The sequence below is a fragment of the Arachis stenosperma genome, chromosome 5, assembly GCF_014773155.1.
Source record: "Arachis stenosperma cultivar V10309 chromosome 5, arast.V10309.gnm1.PFL2, whole genome shotgun sequence".
Lineage (NCBI taxonomy): Eukaryota > Viridiplantae > Streptophyta > Magnoliopsida > Fabales > Fabaceae > Arachis > Arachis stenosperma.
In genome coordinates, this window is record NC_080381.1 from 71,204,309 (window position 1) to 71,230,209 (window position 25,901).

The 25,901-nt window shown below is 36.6% G+C and overlaps 1 non-coding gene across 1 annotated transcript; it reads left to right on the plus strand.

The window, feature by feature from the left end:
* The first annotated feature begins 1,760 nt into the window (after positions 1-1,760).
* Positions 1,761-1,868, plus strand: LOC130984847 (small nucleolar RNA R71). The gene has a single exon (XR_009088753.1). It is a non-coding gene; the product is annotated as a small nucleolar RNA R71 (small nucleolar RNA).
* The last annotated feature ends 24,033 nt before the right edge of the window (positions 1,869-25,901 follow it).

Below are 25,901 nucleotides of genomic sequence, written 5' to 3' on the forward strand. Positions count from 1 at the left end.
GTAACATTGGGTTGCCTCCCAACAAGCGCTTCTTTAATGTCAGTAGCTTGACAGAGGGCTCTCATGGAGCCTCACATTTTCTCAGAGCAATGTTGGAACCTCCCAACACCAAACTTAGAGTTTGAATGTGGGGGTTCAACACCAAACTTAGAGTTTGGTTGTGGCCTCCCAACACCAAACTTAGAGTTTGACTGTGGGGGCTCTGTTTGACTCTGATTTGAGAGAAGCTCTTCATGCTTCCTCTCCATGGTGACAGAGGGATATCCTTGAGCCTTAAACACAAAGGATTCTTCATTCACTTGAATGATCAGTTCACCTCTATCAACATCAATCACAGCCTTTACTGTGGCTAGGAAGGGTCTGCCAAGGATGATAGATTCATCCATGCACTTCCCAGTCTCTAGGACTATGAAATCAGCAGGGATGTAATGGTCTTCAATCTTCACCAAAACATCCTCTACAAGTCCATGAGCTTGTTTTCTTGAGTTGTCTGCCATCTCTAATGAGATTCTTGCAGCTTGCACCTCAAAGATCCCTAGTTTCTCCATTACAGAGAGAGACATGAGGTTTACACTTGACCCTAAGTCACACAGAGCCTTCTTGAAGGTCATGGTGCCTATGGTACAAGGTAGTGAAAACTTCCCAGGATCTTGCCTCTTTTGAGGTAATTTCTGCCTAGACAAGTCATCCAATTCTTTGGTGAGCAAAGGGGGTTCATCCTCCCAAGTCTCATTTCCAAATAACTTGTCATTTAGCTTCATGATTGCTCCAAGGTATTTAGCAACTTGCTCTTCAGTGACATACTCATCCTCTTCAGAGGAAGAATACTCATCAGAGCTCATGAAAGGCAGAAGTAGGTCCAATGGAATCTCTATGGTCTCATTTTGAGCCTCAGATTCCCATGGTTCCTCATCGGGGAACTCAGTGGAGGCTAGTGGACGTCCATTGAGGTCTTCCTCAGTGGCGTTCACTTCCTCTCCTTCCTCTCCAAATTCGGCCATGTTGATGGCATTGCACTCTCCTTTTGGATTTTCTTCTGTATTGCTTGGGAGAGTACTAGGAGGGAGTTCAGTAATTTTCTTGCTCAGCTGTCCCACTTGTGCCTCCAAATTCCTAATGGAGGACCTTGTTTCAGTCATGAAACTTTGAGTGGTTTTGATTAGATCAGAGACCATAGTTGCTAAGTCAGAGGGGTTCTGCTTAGAATTCTCTGTCTGTTGCTGAGAAGATGATGGAAAAGGCTTGCCATTGCTAAACCTGTTTCTTCCACCATTATTATTGTTGAAACCTTGTTGAGGTCTCTGTTGATCCTTCCATGAGAAATTTAGATGATTTCTCCATGAAGAATTATAGGTGTTTCCATAGGGTTCTCCTAGGTAATTCACCTCTTCCATTGAAGGGTTCTCAGGATCATAGGCTTCTTCTTCAGATGAAGCACCCTTAGTACTGCTTGGTGCATTTTGCATTCCAGACAGACTTTGAGAAATCAAATTGACTTGTTGAGTCAATATCTTGTTCTGAGCCAATATGGCATTCAGAGTATCAATCTCAAGAACTCCTTTCTTCTGATTAGTTCCATTGTTCACAGGATTCCTTTCAGAAGTGTACATGAATTGGTTATTTGCAACCATTTCAATGAGCTCTTGAGCTTCTGTAGGCGTCTTCTTCAGATGAAGAGATCCTCCAGCAGAGCTATCCAAAGACATCTTGGATAGTTCAGAGAGACCATCATAGAAAATACCTATGATGCTCCATTCAGAAAGCATGTCAGAAGGACATTTTCTGATCAATTGTTTGTATCTTTCCCAAGCTTCATAGAGGGATTCTCCATCCTTCTGTCTGAAGGTTTGGACTTCCACTCTAAGCTTACTCAATTTTTGAGGTGGAAAGAACTTTGCCAAGAAGGCATTGACTAGCTTTTCCCATGAGTCCAGGCTTTCTTTAGGTTGTGAATCCAACCATGTCCTAGCTCTGTCTCTTACAGCGAAAGGGAATAGCATAAGTCTGTAGACCTCAGGGTCAACCCCATTAGTCTTGACAGTGTCACAGATTTGCAAGAATTCAGCTAAGAACTGATGAGGATCTTCCAATGGAAGTCCATGGAACTTGCAATTCTGTTGCATTAGAGAAACTAATTGAGGCTTAAGCTCAAAGTTGTTTGCTCCAATGGCAGGGATAGAGATGCTTCTCCCATAGAAGTCGGGAGTAGGTGCAGTAAAGTCACCCAGCACCTTCCTTGCATTGTTTGCATTGTTGTTGTTTTCGGCTGCCATGGGTCCTTCTTTGAAGATTTCTGTTAGGTCCTCTACAGAGAGTTGTGCTTTAGTTTCTCTTAGCTTTCGCTTCAAGGTCCTTTCAGGTTCAGGATCAGCTTCAACAAGAATGCCTTTGTCTTTGTTCCTGCTCATATGAAAGAGAAGAGAACAAGAAAATATGGAATCCTCTATGTCACAGTATAGAGATTCCTTGAGGTGTCAGAGGAACAGAATAATAGAAGACACAGGTAGAAAATTCGAACTTATCAAGAAAGATGGAGTTCGAATTGTGCATTGAGGAATAGTGTTAGTCCATAAATAGAAGGATGTGAGAGGAGGGAAGGTAATTTTCGAAAATCAAGTAAAAGAATTTGAAAACCTTTTGAAAAACATTAATTAGTTTTCGAAAATAAGAGTGGAAAAAAAATCAAGTGATTTTTGAAAAAGATTTTGAAATGAGAAGTCAAAAAGATTTGATTGAAAACTATTTTGAAAAAGATGAGGTTAAGAAGATATGATTGGTTTTTAAAAAATATGTGATTGAGAAGTTATGATTTGAAAACAATTTTTAAAAAAGATTTGATTTTAAAAATTAATGACTTGCCGAACAAGAAAAGATATGATTCAAACATTAAACCTTTCTCAACAGAAAAGGAAACATACTTGAAATGTTGAATCAAATCATTAATTGATAGCAAGTATCTTTGAAAAAGGAAAGAAATTGATTTTGAAAACATTTGATTGAAAAGATATGATTTGAAAAAGATTTGATTTTGAAAAACTTTGAAAACTTAAAAAAAATTGATTTGAAAACAAAATTCTCCCCCTTTTGCCATCCTGGCGTTAAACGCCCAGAATGGTGCACATTCTGGCGTTTAACGCCCAATGCACTACCTTTTTGGGCGTTAAACGCCCAACCAGGCACCCTGGCTGGCGTTTAAACGCCAGTCTGTCCTTCTTCACTGGGCGTTTTGAACGCCCAGCTTTTTCTGTGTAATTCCTCTGCTGCATGTTCTGAATCTTCAGTTCCTTGTACTATTGACTTGAAAATAGAACCAAGATCAACTAAACAATGCATTGCAAGACACCAAACTTAAAATCAGACACTAGACTCAAACAAGAAACATAAAATCTTTTTTTTTTGGTTTTTTATAGTTTTGTAATTTTTTTGTGTTTTTTCGAAAATTAAGTAGAAAAAGAAAATAAAGGTATCAAAATTCTTAATGAGAATTCCAGGAATCATGCAATGTTAGTCTAAAGCTTTAGTCTAAAGGATTTAGACATGGATAGCCAAGCTTCAGCAGGACATTGCATTCAAGAGCTAAATTGATGATAATCAATCAGCTTTGGTGACGGTAAAATCATCACCTTGAAACACTAGAATTCATTCTTAAGAACTCTGAAAAATACCTAATCTAAGCAACAAGATGAACCGTCAGTTGTCCATACTCGAAACAATCCCCGGCAACGGCGCCAAAAACTTGGTATGCGAAATTGTGATCAATACTTTTCACAACTTAAATAATCCCCGGTAATGAATCCAAAAACTTGGTGTTCAATACCATGGCATAAACACAACTTCGCACAACTAACCAGCAAGTGCACTGGGTCGTCCAAGTAATAAACCTTACGTGAGTAAGGGTCGATCCCACGGAGATTGTTGGTATGAAGCAAGCTATGGTCACCTTGTAAATCTTAGTCAGGCAGACTCAAATGGGTATGGGTGATATATGAATAAAACATAAAGATAAAGATAGAGATACTTATGTATATCATTGGTGAGAGCTTCAGATAAGTGTATGAAGATGCCTTCCCTTCCGTCTCTCTGCTTTTCTACTGTCTTCATCCAATCCTTCTTACTCCTTTCCATGGCAAGCTTATGCAAGGGTTTCACCGTTGTCAGTGGCTACCTCCCATCCTCTCAGTGGAAATGTTCAACGCACCCTGTCACGGCACGGCTATCCATCTGTCGGTTCTCGATCAGGCCGGAATAGAATCCAGTGATTCTTTTGCGTCTGTCACTAACGCCCCGCCCTCAGGAGTTTGAAGCACGTGACAGTCATTCAATCATTGAATCCTACTCAGAATACCACAGACAAGGTTAGACCTTCCGGATTCTCTTGAATGCCACCATCAGTTTTTGCCTATACCACGAAGACTCTGATCTCACGGAATGGCTGGCTCGTTTGTCAGACGAGCGCTCGGTTGTCAGGCGATCAACCATGCATCATGTATCAGGAATCCAAGAGATATTCACCCAATCTAAGGTAGAACGGAGGTGGTTGTCAGTCACACGTTCATAGGTGAGAATGATGATGAGTGTCACGGATCATCACATTCATCAAGTTGAAGAACAAGTGATATCTTGGACAAAGAACAAGCGGAATTGAATAGAAGAACAATAGTAATTGCATTAATACTCGAGGTACAGCAGAGCTCCACACCTTAATCTATGGTGTGTAGAAACTCCACCGTTGAAAATACATAAGAACAAGGTCTAGGCATGGCCGAATGGCCAGCCTCCCAAAGAGGGTTCAATCATAAAAACATGATCAAAAGATCCTAAGATTGAAAGATGAAAATACAATAGTAAAAGGTCCTACTTATAGAAAACTAGTAGCCTAAGGATGAGTAAATGACATAAAAATCCACTTCCGGGCCCACTTGGTGTGTGCTTGGGCTGAGCAATGAAGCATTTTCGTGTAGAGACTCTTCTTGGAGTTAAACGCCAGCTTTTATGCCAGTTTGGGCGTTTAACTCCCATTTTGGTGCCAGTTCCGGCGTTTAACGCTGGAATTTCTGAAGGTGACTTTGAACGCCGGTTTGGGCCATCAAATCTTGGGAAAAGTATGGACTATCATATATTTCTGGAAAGCCCAGGATGTCTACTTTCCAACGCCGTTGAGAGCGCGCCAATTGGGTTTCTGTAGCTCCAGAAAATCCACTTTGAGTGCAGGGAGGTCAGAATCCAACAGCATCTGCAGTCCTTTTCAGTCTCTGAATCAGATTTTTGCTCAGGTCCCTCAATTTCAGCCAGAAAATACCTGAAATCACAGAAAAACACACAAACTCATAGTAAAGTCCAGAAAAGTGAATTTTAACTAAAAACTAATAAAAATATACTAAAAACTAAACCAAATATACTAAAAACATACTAAAAACAATGCCAAAAAGCGTACAAATTATCCGCTCATCAATTTTCTCACGAGGAAGCCTTTTAGTCAGGGTATTCGTCCTCATTTGGTAAGTTTCAGGCTTTTGAGGGAAGAGAAGCAGTAAAATGAGTGGGAAGAAACTGAAGGGTTTGAGTAGAAGTTATGGAGGGAAGAGACGGAGTGTTGGTAACCGTACCCAAAGAAAGTTTCTCAAACCATGCAACTGCATCACCACTGATTTGACTTGAAAAGACATGACCTCATTAAAGAAAGATTTTATTTGATTTAAAAAATAAAACAGAAAATTAATTTTAAATTTTAAAAAACTTAAAAATTAAACCAAACTGAAAATCTTTTGGACCAGAAAAACATTGAATCAAAATCCTTTCAAAAAAAAATTAAACACATAGCCCAACAAAAGTTAACAACCAAACAAAAATTGTAACATTCATATTTGGGCCCAGAGGTGGTTGGATTTAAGGAAACACATTGGACCACTCTAAATCTAATTTTTGAGGTTGGCCCAAATCATTTTTCACTTGAAATAAGCCCAGATCACGCTGATTAAGGGGAACGTTCTTCTTCTGCCCAGAATTGTCTCATACCTGTTTATGAGACAAAAAGCTCCAGCAAATACATCAGCAATTATCAAACAAAGAATCATAACTCAAAATTCCTAGACTAGTCCTAAGCATGCAGAATCTGTCATCAGCTAATGGTTTTGTGAAAATATCTACTAATTGCTCCTCTGATTTAACAAATTGAATGCTAATATCCCCCTTTTAGACATGTTCTCTTATTGAGTGAAATTTCACTTCAACATGCTTAGTCATAGAGTGCAAAATTGGATTTTTAGAAATATTAATGGCACTCATATTATCACACATCAAGGAAATATTTTCAGCATTTAATTTGTAATCGGCAAGCTGTGTTTTTAACCATAAAAGTTGAGAATAACTAGAAGAAACAGCTATATACTTAGCCTCTGCAGTGGATAAGGCCACTGTTGGTTGCTTCTTACTTGACCAAACATTTAAAAACTTTCCAAGGAAACAACATAGGCCTGAAATGCTCCTTCCTCAACTCTATCACCAATAAAATCTGCATCACAATAACCAACTGCAGAAAAATCATCAATCTTAAGATACTAAAGACCAAAATTGGATGTGCCATGAACATATCTAATGATCCTTTTAACTGCAGAAAGATGTGACTCTTTTGGTTTGGATTGGAACCTAGAACACAATCCCACACTTTGCACAATATCGGGTCTAGAGGAAGTTAAGTACATAAGAAAACCAATCATTCCTCTATACATAGTCTCATCAACATCTTTCTCAGTTTCTCCCTTATTTAATTTTGAATTAGGATGCATGGGAGTTCCCATGGGTTTGGCATTTTCCATACCAAATTTCTTAACTAATTCCTTGGCATACTTCTCTTGGTGAATGAAAATACCTTTTTCAGTTTGTTTAATTTGTAGCCCAAGGAAAAAATTAAGTTCACCGATCATACTCATGTCAAATTCACTTGTCATGTGTTTTCCAAATTTAGAACAAATGGATTCATTGACTGATCCAAAAATAATGTCATCAACATATATTTGGACTAAAATAAAAGAATCATTAGAATTCTTGATAAATAGGGTTGTGTCAACGGTGCCTCTTTGAAAACCATTTTTCAAAAGAAAAGAGCTAAGTCTCTCATACAAAGCTCTAGGAGCTGGTCTTAAACCATAGAGAGCTTTAGATAATTTAAAAACATGATTAGAATGCTCTTTATTTTCAAAACCAGGAGGCTGCTCCACATACACTTCTCTATCTATCATACCATTCAAAAATGCACATTTCACATCCATTTGATATAATTTAAAACCACAAAATGCAGCATAGGCTAAGAGAAGTCTTATGGCTTCCATTCGGGCAACAGGGGCAAAGGATTCATCAAAGTCTATTCCTTCTTCTTGGTCATATCCTTGTGCCACTAGCCTGCCTTGTTTCTTGTAATGCTACATCTTCTCCCAACTTGTTCCTAAATATCCACTTGATGTCGGTCACTTTCTTTCCACTTGGCCTTGGAACCAAAGTCCACACTTGGTTCTTTTCAAACTCAAGAAGCTCATCCTCCATAGCTTTAACCCAAGAGGGGTCACTAAGGGCTTCCTTGACATTTTGAGGCTCTATTTGTGAAAGAAGGGCAATGTTTGATCCCTCATTTGCCTTTCTTGTGGAAGACCGTGTTTGCACTCCATGAGAAACGTCCCCAATGACAAATTCCTCAGGATAATTCTTCAAGAATCTCCATTCACGAGATCTGGTGGATTTGGAGGCAGATTTAGATACCAAGGGATTATGGGTGCTGCTGGCTTCAGGATTTCCTTCAGATTCATGAGACAAAATAGAATTGTCTCTTGAATTTTCAGCAGTTGTAGTTTCTGGTTCAGTTTGACCAGAATTTTCTTTTTCATGATTTTGAGTAGTTTCATCTTCCTTTTGTGCTTGATTTCCTGCATCACAATCTTCCAAAACGCTTTGCACCAAATTAGTATCACAAAATGTAACATGTATGGATTCCTCAATAATCCTAACATCTTGATGATAAACCCTATAGGCTTTACTAGTTGTGGAAAATCCTACAAACAAACACTCATACGCCTTTGGATCAAACTTACCCAAATTTTCTTCGTTATTTAAGAAAAAAACATTTGCATCCAAAGATGTGCAAGTAATCTAAGTTTGGTGGGTAACCTTTCCAAAGTTCATAAGGGGTTTTCTTCAAAAATTTCCTTATGATAGTTCTATTCAAAATGTGGCAAGCCGTGTTAATCGCTTCAGCCCAAAGGAATTTTGGAACATTACTCTCACATAGCATAGCTCTTCTAATCTCTTTATGCTTCTATTTCTTCTTTCCACAAGACCATTTTGTTGTGGTGTTCTTGGACAAGAGAAGTTGTGAGATATTCCAAATTCCTCACAAAAGGATTCAAATAAATTATTTTCAAATTCAGTTCCATGATCACTTCTTATAGAAGAGATTTTCAAATCCTTTTCATTTTGAATTTTCTTGCAAAAAGGTTCAAAGGCTGAAAAGGCTTCATTTTTGTGTGCAAGAAATAAAACCCAACCAAACCTAGTATAGTCATCCATAATTACTAAACCATAATGTTTACCACCTAGGCTTTGAGTTCTTGTTGGACCAAATAAATCAATGTGTAGCAACTCAAGTGGCCTTTTAGTAGAGATATCTTGCTTTGGTTTAAAAGAACTTTTTGTTTGTTTTCCCATTTGGCAAGCATCACAAGTGATGTCTTTGTCAAAATTTATCAAAGGAAGACCTCTTACTAATTCTTTCTTTACAAGTTTGTTTATTTGAAACATACTTGCATGGCCCAATCTCTTGTACCGTAACCACTTTTCAGATTCTTTAGAGTGAAGACAAGCTACATTTTGATCCTTTAGTTCATCAAGAGTAAGTCTATACATATTATTAAAATGCTTGGCAACAAACATCACTTCATTTGTCTTTTCATTAACAACACAGCATTCAAGTCTTTTGAAAGTCACTAAATATCCTAAATCACACAGCTGACTTATACTCAAAAGATTGTGATTCAAACCACATACCAAAAGTACATCATCAATGAAAGTAGATTGCTCATTACCTACTTTTCCAACAGCAATAATTTTACCTTTGCCATCATCTCCAAAGGTCACAAAACCTCCATCATACTTATTTAGTTTGATTAAGTAAGTTGACCTTCCAGTCATGTGCCTTGAACATCCACTATCCATGTACCACATGTCCTTTTTATTCTTAGATGCTAGGCAAATCTGCATGAAGAGTTTCAAGTAGCCTTAGGTATCCAAATTAATTTGGATCCTTTGAAGTTAATCCATCTTGGTTGCCCAAGTGCATTGAAATCACAAACAACATTATAAATTTTGTTTCCTACAACTCTCTTTTCAATGAAACATTGTGCATATGAGTGACCAAATTTCTTGCAATTTACACAATGATTTTTTGATGTGTATCGCTGAAATTTAGATGAGCTACCATGCTGGAAATGATTAAATGATTGAAATTTTCTAGTTTTTGGAAGAGGTGCATTTCTTTTGACAAACTGATTTTTTTTTATAATTATTCCTCTTTGCAAAAGCATTTTCACCAGAATTTTTGAAAACCTTTGGATTTTTTAAATATGAGGTTTTCTTGTAAAATGGTGATTTCTTGAAAGCAACCTCATTTTTCAAAAAGTATCCCAAACCTGGCCTGTTTGAAGTAGGTTTGGTTCTTGGTGAAGGTTCAGTTTCACTTGTGTGAACTTAATCAAATTTCTCCTCAAGTGTGAGAACATACCCAATACCAGATTTATTAGATATGGTTTTTGTATTTGATGAAGAAGCCACAAATTTTATAGAGGAATCATTAAAAACTGCCTTTCCTTGGTTATGTAACCTAAACCAGATTTTTCAAACAATAGTTTTTGGCTTGCAAGTAATTTGTCCAAGTTACTAGAACTTTGAGCAAATTTTGCTAAGTCACTATTTAGCCTTTTAATCATATCATTTAATCTTTTATTTCCAACAATTAGCTCTTGGGAAGGATCCATAATGTGCTTTCCTTTTAATTTTTCAAGTTCAGATTTTAAAAATCTGTTTTCTTCAATAATGTCCAAAGCACATTCAGTTTCCTTCACTTTTTCTTTCAAAAAATCATTTTCAGCTCTTAACACATCTCTTTTAGATTTGCACTCATTGTATTTATCTAGAAACTTTGATGTATTTAAAGTGAGATCATCAATAATAGCATGTAAATCATCTATGGTCAAATCATAGTAATTTACCTCGTCAAGATTGTTGTTTCCAGCCATGAAACAGTCTTTGTCTTCACCTTCAGATTCTTCTCCTTCATTTGAGTCGTTCTCAAGATCCTCCCAAGCTTCCATGAGCACTCTCTTCCTTTCCTTCTTTCCTTTGTCCTCCTTTTTGAGCTTTGGACAATTTAGCTTGAAGTGTCCAGCCTCCTTGCAATGATGGCACGTTACCTTACTCAAGTCGATCTTGTGCTCCTTTGAACTTGAGCCCTTGTATTTGCCCTTGTTCTTCATCATCCTTCTAAATCTCATAGCAAAAAACAAAAGCTCATCATCTAAAATACCATCACTAGACTCACTCTCTTTTGGTTCTATTTATGAGTTGAGGGTTATTCCCTTTTTCTTTGAGTCTTTGTTTGTGTGTGTGGTTTCATAGGCAAGGAGTTTTCCTCTCAGCTCATCATAGGTTATGGGACTTAAGTTGTTGCTCTTAGTTAGGACAGTGGCAGTGGTTTTCCATTCTTTTGTGAGGCTTCTAAGGAGTTTTCTCACCAAGGTTTGTTCTGCATAGTTTGTACCCATAGCATCAAGGTTGTTGATTATGATTGAGAATCTCTCAAACGCTTCATCAATGCTTTCTCCATCCTTCATGTTAAACATCTCGTACTCTTTTCGTAGCATATCAATCCTCGTTTCTTTGACTTGTTTAGTGCCTTCATGTGTAACCTGGAGGTTTTCCCAGATTTTTTTGGCTGGCTTGCATCTAGACACCTTCTGGTACTCTTCAAAGCTGATAGCACAGTGAAAAAGGTTGATTGCTTTAGCATTCAGCTCCATCTTCTTCTTATCATCTTCATTCCATTCAGCTTCTTCTTTTGGAGTCACCACTCCATTAGCACTTGTTTTTGTAAGGATCTTGGGACCGCTCACAATAATCTTTTATATGTTGTATTCAATGGATTGGATGAAGATCCTTATCCTTTCTTTCCAGTAGGCATAGTTCTTCCCGTTGAAGAAAGGTGGCCGGTTGTTTGACTGGCCTTCAGTGAGGGTGTAGGCAACTGTGGTTGTGCCCAAGTTGTTCGCCATTGGATCTTTACTCCAAGCCATTAAGCTTGATTCTTGAGACCTTAGCTCTTGATACCAATTGAAGGTTGTGGTAGGCTTAGAGAAGGGGTGTTGAATCTATGCCTTTCTTTTAAGTTACTGTTATGACCCTTTTAAACAAAACTGTCAATTCTGATTCTGTTTATACTCAGCAGCGGAAATTTATGAGATAATTTATTTTTGTCTCATGAATATAAGAAAACAGAACACAGCAGAGAAGAGAAAAACTAACACCAGCATGAATCCTGGTTTGGTAACCTACATCTAGTCTCCTCTACAACAATGGAGGAATTTCCACTATAGTTAACTGTATTACATACACCAATTCCACAAGATTGACACAACCCTTTCACACTCAAGTTCTAACCTAACTTGACATTGGCTATGCTAATACCTAACTATTCACTCTTAGTGCTAACCCAACTAAGAAAGGGATACCTCACAGGTACAAGACACAAGACATTGACATATCTAAAGAAATCTGAAATTAACTCTAGGCTTTTCTCTCAAGTGTATCACTCAGCCTTTTTTCACTCATGGCTTTTACTTGAGCTCTCTCAATATGCCTTTTCACACAATAAATTACAGAAAGATAAACATAGAAAAGTACATTACAATCTGTAAAACATGAAGGAGATTGACTTCATCAGCAGCCTCTTTGCTATGTGCAAAACCATATTTGCAAACCTCAGATACAGTTCTTCAGTATTGGCCGAATGCTTCTTTGAAAGAAAGCATTATCCGAGTAGATGAACTTCTTTGCAGAACACAACTTTCAAACTCTTGTTTTCTCTCCTTGCTTCTGAATGAGTAGAAAGTCTTCTTTTATCTCCTTATATATTGCTGGGTTTTTCTTCCTAGGTCAACTCCTTAAGCCTTAAGCTTCACCAACCCACAGACTAACTTTTTCTCATTAAACCTTAGAGTAGAAACTTTGCTTTTGACTTCTTCATCTTGACTGAAAGCCATAAAGCAGCAACCCAAAGAGTCTTCCAATGGTCAACTTGATCTGAGCCCTTGAAAACTAATTTGGTCCCCAAGACATGTTTGAGACCGTGGATTTACAGCAGAGAAGAACAGAAATCCTCTTTTTCATATAGCTCAAAATGGAGATACAGAGAATTAAAGATGAAGAGAAGAAAGTGTGTTGCATGTAAAAGAAAATGGGTTACCTTTAACCTAAGCTTGATTTGGTTTGAATTTTCTTATTAGACTTCTGTGTATCAAGCTTGGACTTTCTCTTTCTTATTTCTTTGATGATCACCTTGGGGGAGAAGCTTTCTCTTTCTCTTTCTCACTTTTCTGAGTTTGTGATTTAACTAAGCCAAAGGAGAGTAGAACGTTGGTTTGGTAGATGCAAGTGAGAGGGAATGAAGACTTCAATCTTGTATGAAAAGGTTTGGTGGGATCAACTTGGATATATGGATACGGGCTTGGATCGGGTTTGATTTGCTTGGCCCGTTGGTTCCTTTATTTGTTTTCTTTTGGGCTTTGTTTGAGTTGTCAACCCATCAGCCTTGTTTTATTTTCCATTTCATTTGGGCTGCAGTGTTGCAACAATAAATAATTAGCTTCATATAATTATAAACAATCAACATTTAATTATTTATTTTGTCCAATTAAATAATGTTTGTCATCACTAATTAATTTAGTTAATTTCTTAACTCAACATGTATATATTTGTCATTTTGAGATACTTTCACTATAGTTTATGCACTTGGCACTCTACATTTCATATTTTAATTGGATCTTCTTCATATAGTTCTTTTAGCTTTTTGGTTGTGATTGGAAAATATTTTGGATTATTGGAACCTAGTTAACCCTTTTTGCACAAGAAATTGGTTTAATTGAAAAAGGGATTAACAAAGGAGTTTTTAGGATTTCTCAATCACAATATTGTATTTAGGATAAGCTTAGTCAAAACAATGAGATTTTTCCAAGGAATTTATCTATAGGGCACCACCCCAATTGATTGGAAATTTTTTTTTTGTAGAACTTGCATGAGTTCATATTTTGTGAAGCATGTTTTGAGCTAAGAACACAAGCAAGTGAGATTTGAGCCTATTGGTGTGGTTACATCTTATAACCACTTATTTTCCTCCTTGTGTGCAATTGTTCTCTTTCTATGATTGTGATCCTTGATTTGCCTAATTCTATATGTCCAATTAGTCCTTGTATTCATGCATTTATATGATTGAGGCCGTTATTTCATTAGCTCACTTACCCAAAGAGCCTACCTTTTACTTTCAGTTATTACCCAATTTTGAGCCTATGCTTAACCCAATTGTTCCTTATTTTAGCACATTACAAGCCTAAAGCAGAAAATAATAAATATCCCTTATTTGGATCTTTGATTAGCTTAGGCTAGTGAGAGTGTTTATTATTCAAGTTTGGAGAGATTTGAGAACATTGGTTGGGATAAAAGGGTGTTTTATATTTCTATGTTTGGGAATTGGGTACACGCTCATGTATTGATTAAATGTATAGACCTTATGCATTGATATTCTTGTATATAGTTCGAAAGAAAGAAAATTGAGAAAGACAAAAGAAAAAGAAAAGAAAAAAAAGAAAATATAAAAAAAAGAGAAGAAGAAAAACAATAAAAAGGGGACAAAATGTCCCAAAGTTACATCCGAATAAAAGAGTCAATGGATAAGTGTTGTGAAAAGAAAGAAAATGCATAAGTATGTAAAAAGTGAAGGATGGGTAGTTAGGATAGTTTTGAAATTGTATAGGTCATTGTAGCGGTTGGGTGGGAAAGTCTAGGCTAATCAAAGATTCAAATTCTAGTCCACTTAACCATATATGATCCTACCATAACCCTAGCCCCATTACAACCTTTGAGACAGACCTCATGATATTTGTATGCATGCATTGAATAATTGTTGATTGTTAGATGAAGAACAAATTTTGGAAAAGCATGATTAGGGGAGAATTGAGTGAATCAACCCCTAAACACTTGAATGACTAGAGCGGATACACATTCGGTGAGGGTTCGATTGCTCAATCACATGTATTCACCATAATCATTCCTATTCATGCAAGTTTGTAGATCCTTTTGATGGTTCAATATAATTGAGGGTTGGATTTGATTCCTATTGCTTTAGTCCTTGTGCTTACATATGTCCTCTTGGAAGTTGATTTGTTTTGACCAAGCATTTACATTCATATAGTTTAGTTGCATTGAATAAATGTCATACCCCTTGTTTCCTTCTTAATTTAGCATGAGGACATGCTAAGATTTAAGTGTGGGGAGGTTGATAAACCCCATTTTTAGGGTTTATCTTGTGTTGAATTTAGAGTACTTTGTCAACTTTTTCTCACATTTATTCAATGAAATAGCATGGTGTTGTGATTGTCTCCGTATTTTTACTTAAGTGTGGAAACATGCTTTTTAGGTCCCTAATTTGATAGCTTTAATCTTCCTTTGATTCTACTAGGTGCCTTAATATGTTTTTTTTTTCTAATTTCAGATTGAAAAGGGCTAGGAATAGATCAAAGGAGTAAAGAGAAAGCATACAAAGTGGAGAAATCATGAAAAGCCAAAGATTTAGAAAATGCCCATGGGCGCGTGCGCACACTAAACGCTCATGCGTGGATCGCGAAAAGCTCCATGGACGCGTATGCGTGCTGTACACCTACGCGTTGAAGGCCGCACGTGATTTTTAAAGAGAACTCGTGCCTGGCGATTTCTGAGGAGTTTTTGGCCCAAATTGGAGTTGAATCTTGGCGGGGAAAAGATGAAAAGAGCCAATGATTGAAGGGGAAGGCATCATTGATCACTAAGGACAATTAGATCTAGTTTTAGTCTTAGTTTTCTAGAGAGAAAAGCTCTCTCTTCTCTCTAGAATTAGGATTAGGTTTAGGTTAATCTCTCTTCTTAGATCTAGGTTTTAATCTTTGCCTTCATCTACTTCTATTTCTCAATTCTACATTTCTACATCTTGCTCCTTTATTCTCTTGTTGCCATTTCTTTTATTTTGCTCTTATACTTTGTAATTGATCTACTCTTGTTCTTCTTATTTTCTTTTAATGCAATTTGAGGTAATTCGTATTAATTGTGTTTTCTTCGATTATTGTTGTTAATTCTTTGCATTCAATTGTTATTAGAATTCATTCTTGTTGTCAATTTACTATGCTTTCCATTTATGCCTTCCAAGTGTTCGATGAAATGCTTGGAAGGATGTTAGAGTAGAATTTTATGTCCTTGGCTTGAGATGGTAACTTAGGAATTCTTGAGTTGCTAATATCCAAATGATTGATGATTGGTAGCCATTGGCTCTAGCTTTCATTAATTCAATTAGTGAATAGCTAGGACTTATGGACTTAGATTGATATAGCTCATTTGACCTTCCTTTACTAGTTAGAGGATGATTTAATGAGATTAATCCTTGCAATTATCATGATGTGATTAGTGATAAGGATAGAGATCCTTGACTACCAAACCTTGCCAAGACCGCTTTATCATTTGATTTTCATTGCCATTTACTTTTCATGTTTCTCATCTAAAACTCCAAAATATACAACGCATAACCAATAACAAGAACACTTTATTACAATTCCTAGGGAGGACGACCCGAGGTTTGAATACTTCGGTTTATATTTTTAGGGGTTTGTTACTTGTGACAAATAAATTTTTGCATGAAAGGATTATTGTTGGTTTAGAAACTATATTGCAACGAGAATTCATTTGTGAAATTCTAGACCACACAAAAAAATCCGTTCATCAGTGGTTCAATGAACTCACCCTTTATGCAACTCTCTGTTTCATTGGAGTGTGGACTCCCTTGATTGGCTTCCTCCCTTTCTTCTTCAAGGTCTTGCATTGCATTCTTTGGGAGTGAGTGATAAACCACTATTTTATGGTTAATCTTGTGCTCAATTGAATGGTTTTTTATCAACTCTTTACTCACTTATTCATACAATTCGCATGTTTTACATTTTCCTTCCTGATTTTATGCTATGATTGAAAACATGCTTCTTTGATCTTATATTTGCTTATTATTAATCCTCTCTTATTACCATTAGATGCCTTGATATGTGTGTTAAGTATTTTCAGATATTATAAGGCAGGAATGGCTCAGAGGATGGAAAGGAAGCATGCAAAAGTGAAAGGAATGCAAGAAGTTGGAGAAACTGCTAAGCTGTCCAGCCTGACCTCTTCGCACTCAAACAGCTATAACTTTAGCTACAGAGGTCCAAACAACGCGGTTCCAGTTGCGTTGGAAAGCTAACGTCCGGGGCTTCGATTTGATATATATAATTTGCCATAGTTACCCCGACGCCAGGTGACGCGAACGCGTGGGTCACGCGGATGCGTGACCTGGCCAACACCCAATCCGCGCGGTCGCGTGGACGACGCGGCCGCGTCACTTTTCCGCGACCTGTACGGACCAGAAAGCGCTGGAAGTGATTTCTGGGCTGTTTTTGACCCAGTCTTTGGCCCAGAGAACACTTATTAGAGGCTATAAAGTGGGCGAATGCATCTATTCATAATCATGCATTCATAATTCTCTTTCTATTATTTTAGATGTAGTTTTCAGAGAGAGAGAGGTTCTCTCCTCTCTCTCTTAGGATTTAGGATTTCTCTTAGTCTTAGGAGTGACTCTCAATCCTAGGTTCTTTATTTTTATTTATCCCAATTTAATTTATGAACTCTTCCATGTTACAGATTACTCTTTTAAATTAATGTTATTTGAGATATTTCAGATTGATGATTGCTGTCTTTTATTTATATAAATAATTTGGATTTTCCTGTTGCCCAATTGGCTTATGAATATTGTTAGTTTTAGATTTTACTGCTTTGAATGAATTGAAGGTATTCCAGATATTTATGATTTTAATTTAGTCTTTTACATTCTTGGCTTTGGTTAAATAATTGGTGACTCTAGAGTTATCAAACTCATTGTTAATTGAAAATTGGAATTCATCCACTTAACTTACCTTCATAGTTAGAGGTTAACAAAGTGGAAGAAAAATCCAATTCTCATTAGTGAGTTTGCATGCTCCTTTGTCACCCTTAGTAGCCTCTGTGGGTTTGGAGCTTTGGACTTGTATACTCTCACAACCTCCTCTTACTTCATTGGAATCTCACTTGGTATGGGTGCCGCTTTTCTTTGTTTTTCCACTTCTTCCCTTGTACCCACCATTTGATCTTCATCCTCCTTGCTTAGCACCACTTCATCCATGGCCTTGCATTCTTTCCTTGGGTGTTCTTAATGTCACTTGGAAAGGTATTGGAGGTTTTTGCTAAGTATTTAGCAAGTTGATCTATATGCACTTCAATGTTCTTGAAGGAAATATCTTGTTCCTCTCTGAATTTCCTAGACCATTGGATGAAATCCTCCATACTACTTTCCATCATCTCTCACCTTCAATAATGCTTTCCATATCCTTCAAAGATTTTTCAACCATGGATTCAAGTTTTGAGAGTCTTTGGTCAAATGTTAGCTCAAGAGATGGAGGTTGAGAATGGTTTTGTGGATATGTGGGTGTTGTGGTGAAGTCATTTTGAGGAGTATAGAAGGAGTTTTTTGAGTTGTGCATTAAATTTTGTGTTTTTTGAAATGAGTTTTGTGTATAGTGAAATGAATTTTGTGGTTGATGAATTGAATTGCATGGATTTTGGAAGAAATTTTGTGTTGAGGCAAACTCAAGTGGTAAAAAATTTTGATATGAAAAATTTGGAGGTGAGGTTGGATAATTAAGAGGTGATGGCTCTTGACGAATGGGGTATGAATGAGTGAAATATCTTTGATTTTGATCTTCCTAGCCACAACATGAGTAGTGATTACACCCATCAAAATATGGACCATTTTGTGCCCTGGGAAGCACCCCATTTCATGTTCTTGAGACTCCCACCCACCATGAGTACAATAACATGGATTATTTTGTGGTGGTGGAAAGTTTTCCATGAAATTTGATTGATCATTTTGTCTTATTCCTTGGTGATATTCCCAGCCACCATTAGGATAATGACTTAAATCATTTTGTGGTGGTGGGCAATATCCCATATGATATGATTGATCGAAATGTAAGGTAAACTCTATTTAAATTTTGTAAAAAAACAAACACCAAGAAAAATTGAAATTCCTTATATTAGAGATAAGGAGTCCTTAGTGAGGCAATAATACAAACACCTTAGTAGCAAGAGAAAATTAAAACAAATTAAATGACAAAACAAAAAAGAAAGGAAAAAAATGTCTAATCTAGGTAATCAACCAACTGGTAGTTTGTTAATCACAGTTAATCCCCAGCAATGGTGCCATAAAAGTTGATGACCGGAATTCACTACCCACATATAATGAATCAATTCTTTGGCAAGCACACCAAATTATCGTCAAGTAATAATCCACTAGGAGTTGGATCGTATCCACAGAGATTAATGGACTAAGCAAACAATAGTTGATTGAATAGTTGATTGATTATTCTAGTTCGACTAGCATTAAGGAGAGATAATCAACAAGGAAATGTAAATGACATGAAAGTAAAGAAAAGTAATAAAGTGCAAGAAAGTAAATGGCATAAATGTAAAGTACAAGAAAGTAAAGTGCTGGAAATGTAAAGTGCAGAAAATGTAAATAACCATAAAGTAAATAAAAAAGAAAAAATAAAATACACATTGGGATAAAGAGATATTGCATTCTCTGGATTAATTGATTTCATCTCATCTTCAATCATACAACTCATTGACCTCTTGGCAATCATGAGTGATTGAGTCCCAATTCTTTGGTAACTCAATCTCCCAAGTCTTGATCAATAGCCAATTCCTTGGTCTAGTTGCTCATGAGAGGAGATGAAGCTTGTTCCCTGATTATACTACATATCCTCATAGATCCAAGTAATGGGTAAATTTCATGTCACCATATCCAACCCCAAAACCCAAATCTACTCAAGTGTGAGAAGGATTTCAAGCATGGTTTTAAGATTCCTCTTCCAAGGTTCACATAAAACCCAAATGTATTCAATCTCTTTTCCAAGAAAATTGAATTCTAACATGAAGAACGAAAATCTTTCATGTAAATCAAAGATAGATGAAGAGAAGAAAAAGAATAAAAACAATTCAATCCATTGAAAAACAATAGAGCTCTCTTTCCCAATGGAAAGAGTTAGTGATTCATAACTAAAATATTTACAAGTCAGAAAGTGGAAGAGGAGAGAAGTGTGGGGGAGAAGAGGGAGTCCAAAGACCCCTCTCTAGTAGAATTCAGCCAAGAGTCCAAGTGGTTTCTTTCATTCTATGAAACTAAGGCCTTTATATAGACTCTCCTAACTTATTACAAACTTAAATGAAATTAAAAGCAAATGACAATGAAAAGAAAATGAACTATTCTAGATGCTTCTTGTGGCCTTGATTGGTTGACAATTTTAAGCTTGAATGAGAGTTAGAGTGGGCTTGGTTGAAGGTTGGGGGCCTGTAGGAAGAAGTTGAAGTGCCATGCCCACTTGAATTCGCTCTTTGGAGTATGACCCACTTTGCAATGTTGGAAGTATGGAGTTTATTGGGCCTCAAATTGAATGTCCACTATGAAGTATTTTATATTGTTAGAAAGCCCTGGATGTTAGCTTTCCAAAGCCACTAAAACCAACTCATTTGAATCTCTGTAGCTCACGTTATGCCCATCTGAAGGTGGATAGGTCAGTCTGTCAAGTAGCCTAGCGTGCCACGCCCACTTCTTGGCGTGCCATGCCCATATGTTATGAAACTGGTGTGCCAAGCCCACTCTTTGGCATGCCACGCCTTCAATGATGCACAAAATCTTCCACTCTGGCCATTAGAACTAGCGTGCCGCGCCCATTATGAAAATAGAGCTGGCGTGCCATGCCTTCGATATCAAGTGGCACGCCTAGATTTTGCAACGCTGAAATAATGGCTTTTTTAAACTCCAATTTTAATCTCCACCCTAAAGTTTTATATATCGTTGGAAAGCTCATGATGTCAGGTTTCTAACGCCACCAAAATCAGATCATTTGGACCTATACAACTCATGTTATATTGCTTTGAAGATGAAGAGGTCAAGCTGGTAACTCTGCAGTGACGTGTTTTTCTTCTTCTGTTTTCGGGGTCAATATCTTCCTTAATTCTAGTGTCCATTAAAGAGTTTTATATATGGTTGAAAAGTTCTAGATATCTACTTTTTAGTGGCACTAAATTCACTTCATTTGGTGTTGTGTAGCTCAAGATATCTTCATTAGAATAAGAGGAGGTCAGGCTGGCATATGCCCCGGTGTGCCACGCCAATGCTTTGGTGTGCCATGCCCATAGTGGGACTCAAAATAACTCCTCTGGAACTTAAGCCTGGCATGCCACACTCAAAACACCAAGTGGCATGCCCTCTTTGAGATCTTGGCTTCACAAACTTGGCGTGCCATGTCCAGAGCTCCAAGTGGCACGCCCATTGTGTTATGTTAAGCAACCCTTCTCTGTTTTGTTGGCCTGGTGTGCGACGCCAATGCTTGGCGTGCCATGCCTATAGTGCTGGATAAAAATTACTCCTCTTGAACTCATGCTTGGCATGCCACGCCCAGACACCAAGTGGCGCACCCAAAACTTCTTCTTTTCTTCTTTTGAGCTTGTTTTGTGCTTTTTGCTTCATTTTTCCACCATTTTCTACAAAGTTCATCAAATCAAAAGATCAAAGCAATATACAACTTAAGCACAACAAATACTCAATAATTGGGCATTATGAATTAAATTTTGATATGAAAAAGCATAGAAAAATATAACATGATGCGCAGTCATCATGGTGCATCAGTACTTCCTTCAAATGAGCAATTGTTTTGAACCAGGGTGATGAGTTGAGGTTTTAAGTCAAAGTTGTTGGCAAGAATGATTGGTTTTAGGATGCTACTTCCACAATTTTTTGGGTTTGGATTGATGAAAGAGCCTAAAACTCTTCTCTCCTGCCCAACATGATTACTAGCACCCTCTCCAACATGATTGTGTACTTTTTTTTCCATGGCAACGTCCAGATCTTCTTCCACCTCTTCCTCAAAAACTATTCCTATACCTCTTGCTTCCCTCCTTAATCTAAGGAAGGTCCTCTCAGGTCCACTATCAAAAGAGATTGAAGCTCCTCCTCTTCTACCTGTCCTACACAGCAAAACAAGCAAAAGAAAACTAGTGAAGGAATCACTCTTGTCAAGAATTGTGGTTAGAGTGATTGGTGCAATTTGCCAAATAGTTAGTGGATTAGTGTACAAAAAATGTAAGTAAACAATGAAAACAATTGAAATTGCTGAGAATGAAAGTAAACAAGCTAAAATACAGCTAATCAACAAAAGAAATGAAAGTGTTCAATCTAGTTATCTGAAAATGAAAAAAAATTACATCTTCGTTAATAACTGTCGGCAAGTGCACAGGTCGTATTAAGTAATAAAACTCACAAAGAGTGAGGTCGATCCAACGAGGATTAACGGATTAAGCAATCAACGGTTAATTGATTATTCTAGTTAGACAGTTCATATTGGAGTGATAATCAAACAAGAAATGTAAAAGGCTAGAAATTAAAAGAAAGCAATAAAGTACAAGGAAAGTAAATGACGTAAAAGTGAAGTAAAAGAAAGTAAAGTGCTGGAAATGTAAAGTGCAGAAAATGTAAATAACCATAAAGTAAATAAAAGAAAGAAAGATAAAATAAGCATTGGGATCAAGAGATATTGCGTTCTCTGGATTAATTGATTTCATCTCGTCTGCAATCATGCAACTCATTGACCTCTTAGCAATCATGAGTGATTGAGTCCCGATTACTTGGTAACTCAATCTTTCCAATGTTGATCAATAGCCAATTCCTTTTTCTAATTGCTCTTGAGAAGAGATGAAGAATGGTCCCTCATTATACTACACACTTTCCTAGACCCAAATAATGGATAGATTAAATGTCACAGTATCCCATCCATTCCCAAATATACTCAAGTGTGAGAAGGATTTTCAAGCATGATTTTATGATTCCTCTTCCAAGTTTCACATAAAACCTAAATATATTCAATCTCTTTTCTAAGATAATTGAATGCTAACATGAAGTACGAAAATCCTTTAAGAAAATCAAAGAGAGATGAAGAGAAGAAGAAGAATAAAAACAATTTAATCCATCAAATAGCAATAGAGCTCTCTTTCCCAATGGAAAGAGTTAATGATTCATAACTAAAATATTTACAAGTAAGGAAGAAAAGAGAAGAAGATGATGGTGAGAAGAGAGGGTCCGAAAGGGTGTGGCCTATATGCACAGAGTGGGGCCTTGTTGGTAGTTACAAGGTTGTCCACCGTATCTTTCAGCTGGGTATGCATTGTAGAATGGTCTTTGTCCAGGATATCTCGGAGGGTGTTGTTGCCTAAAGGGTTGGTTAGATCCTCTTGGCTCCATCCATCCTTGATTGGTTTGACCTTGATGCATATTCCTGCTGTGGTTTCTATTTCCTTCAACAAAGTTAGAACCAAACTCAAAGCGAGAGGGGTGAGAATTCATACGAGATATCAGAAATAAGAGGGAAGAGCTGAAATAGATAAACAATTAAAAGAAAATATATATATATATATATATATATATATATATTTTTTTTTTTTGAAAAATATTTACAATAACCAATAATAAGGCACACGTTTGCAATTCCCCGGCAACGGCGCCATTTTGACGTTAGGATTTTTGCCAGTAAAAAAGTTCATAAATACAGTTGCGATGTAGATATAGTCTCTAAACCGACAGAAATTTCTTCGTGCAAACGTTTTGGTTGTCACAAGTAACAAACCCCTTTAAAATTGATAACCGAGTATTTAAACCTCGGGTCGTCTTCTCAAGGAATTGCAGGGAGGTATGTTCTTATTATTGGTTATGAATCCTGTAAATTAGGGGTTTTAGAAATAAGGTAGAAGTATGACAAGTAATTTAATTGGCAATTAAAAAGAAATAAATAACTGTAAAATAAACTTTTGGCAAGGTGTAAGAACTGGAAGTCCTATCCTTATCAATTGTGATGAGAATTGGGTTTGAATCCCACTTAGTTAACCTTTACTAACAAAGGAAGGTTAAGTGGACTGATTAGCTTAATTCTCAAGTCCTAGTCAACTCTTGTGGAGAAGCTAGCTTTAGGGCAATCCTAATGCAATCAGAATCTGCCCATTTCAACCACTATTTTATTTGACAGCTCAAGCGTTACCAACCACTTAACCCACATATCAAGGCATCTAATGGTAACAAGAGAGGATTAATAATAAGCAAATATAAGATCAAAGAAGCATGTTTTCAATCAAAGCACATAATTAGGAAGGCAAATGTAAAACATGCGAATTGTATGAATAAGTGGGTAAAGAGTTGATAAAATCCACTCAATTAAGCACAAGATAAATCATAAAATATGGGTTTATCAACCTCCCCACACATAAACAATAGCATGTCCTCATGTTAAGCTCAAGAGAACTATAAAGATGAAGAGGAATGGTAGAATGTATGAAATGCAACCTATGAATGCAACTAAATGCAAAATATTTCTACCTACTTGGTTAAAAATAAATAAGTTCTTCAAGACAAATATGAACTGCATTTCACTAATTCAAATCACAAAATACAATACAAATAACTTGCAAGAAGAAGATAGCTCATGAAAGCAGGGAACATAGAATTGAGCACTGAACCCTTACTGGTAGTGTATATCATTCTAACTCTCAAGTGTCTGAGGTCAATTCTCTCAATTCTCTACTAATCTTGCTTTATATAGCTTGCTCTTCATCTAACAATCAACAAAAATTTAATGCACCAATACACAAATCAAGAGGTCTTTTAAGGGTTGTAATGGGGTTAGGGTCAAGGTAGGATTGTATTTGGCCAACTGGACTAAAATTTGAATCCTTAATTAACATAAACTATTCCACCTAACTTAGGACAATCCATGTAATCATAATATAAAATCTGACTTTCCATTAACTATGTTTTCCACATATTCATGCATTCTAATTTCAAGTACAACTCATATGCATTGCTTTCACCACTTACTTTGGGGCATTTTGTCCCCTTTCACTTATTTTGCTCTTTTTTTTCTTTTTTTTTATATTTTTTTTCTCAATGCATATGATTAATTTATCGAATGCATGAACATGTCCTAAACATTTTTTTTCAAATTTTCAGGAAATTCTAACATACTCAATTCTCAAACCAGATGTTTCCAAACCAATTTTTTCCCACTTTTAATTCATAAGCATTCTCACTAGTCTAAGCTAACCAAGAATTCAAATTAAGGACATTATTGTTTTTTGCTTAGAGTTAAAGATGTGCTAAAATAAAGAACAGAGGGGTAAAAATAGGCTCAAATTGGTTTGCAAGGGATAATGAAGGGTTAAGGTCATATGGGTATGTAAGCTTAGTGAAACAAAGGCCTCAATCATATCAGTGTATGCATACATCAAACAATGGAAATATAGAATTAAGCAAGACAAAGATCACAATTTTAGAGAGAACAACACACACCAAAAATAAAATATTGGTTGATAAAATGCAACCAATCAAATAGGCTCAAAATCTCACTGGTTTTGTGTGTTCAAGCTTTAAACCATGTTCCAAAATAATATTTCTTTCATACAAGTTTTTCAAAAAGTTTTATTCAAATTAGTGAAATACTCTAAAAAGTCTCTTGAAAAAGAAAATATTGCTTCAACCAAGTGGTAAAATATGCACAAATAAAATAGACATTCAATCAAACATGCAAATGCAACAATGGAAAACAAAGATTGGTGTTAAGAAGGGACTAACTGACCCGCGGAGATCGGTATCGACCTCCCCACACTTAAAGATTGCACCGTTCTCGGTTCATGTTGAGATGTACAGGTGGGCGGGTGGTTGTGGAGCCTCAACTGGGGCTCTTTCTGTTCCTTTCCTTGCCGGTGATTTGGGAGTAGCTTTTTCTTTTCCTTTCTTGGTGGCCATCCTGAAAAAGGGAAGAGAAAGTAAATTAAATTCAAAGAGATAACTATAGCAAGGAAGAGAATGGAAAAGGTGGTGATGGATGCACATTAGGATGTAACTGACATTAACACATGCTCGCGAGTACATGTGAAAAGCCATTAATGGAAAATAGCTAGTGCATATAAGGACAAGTGAATGCAAGGTGTTTATTGGCATGCCGGCAAAGGGCATGAGCAGCATAGACCAAGCATTACTGGTAATAAATCACCATGTTTGTATTGACAATTATGTTCAATTAATAAAATAGTAAAGGGAGTTTATGAAAAGCAAGCATTGAATAGTATTAAAGTAAAATAGGGAAGTGCATAATGCTATATGGGCTTTTTCACAAACACATAGCACGCATGGTGAATACGGTATAGAAAGTATTAAAGTGAACATGCAAGCAACCCATTAAAAATATAATTGCCGAATAATTTTGCAACAATCCACAATGACCCAAATAAAATTCCAACACCAATGAAAATAATGCAATGAATGAAAGTATGAAAATAAATTAAAATAAAATAAAAAGAAAAATAAGAAGAATTAGAAGGGAAAGAAGGGAAGAAGAAAGGAGGGAGGAAAAATTAGGATTGGGGAAGAAAAGATAAGATATTTGGCAAATTAGGATAAGCTG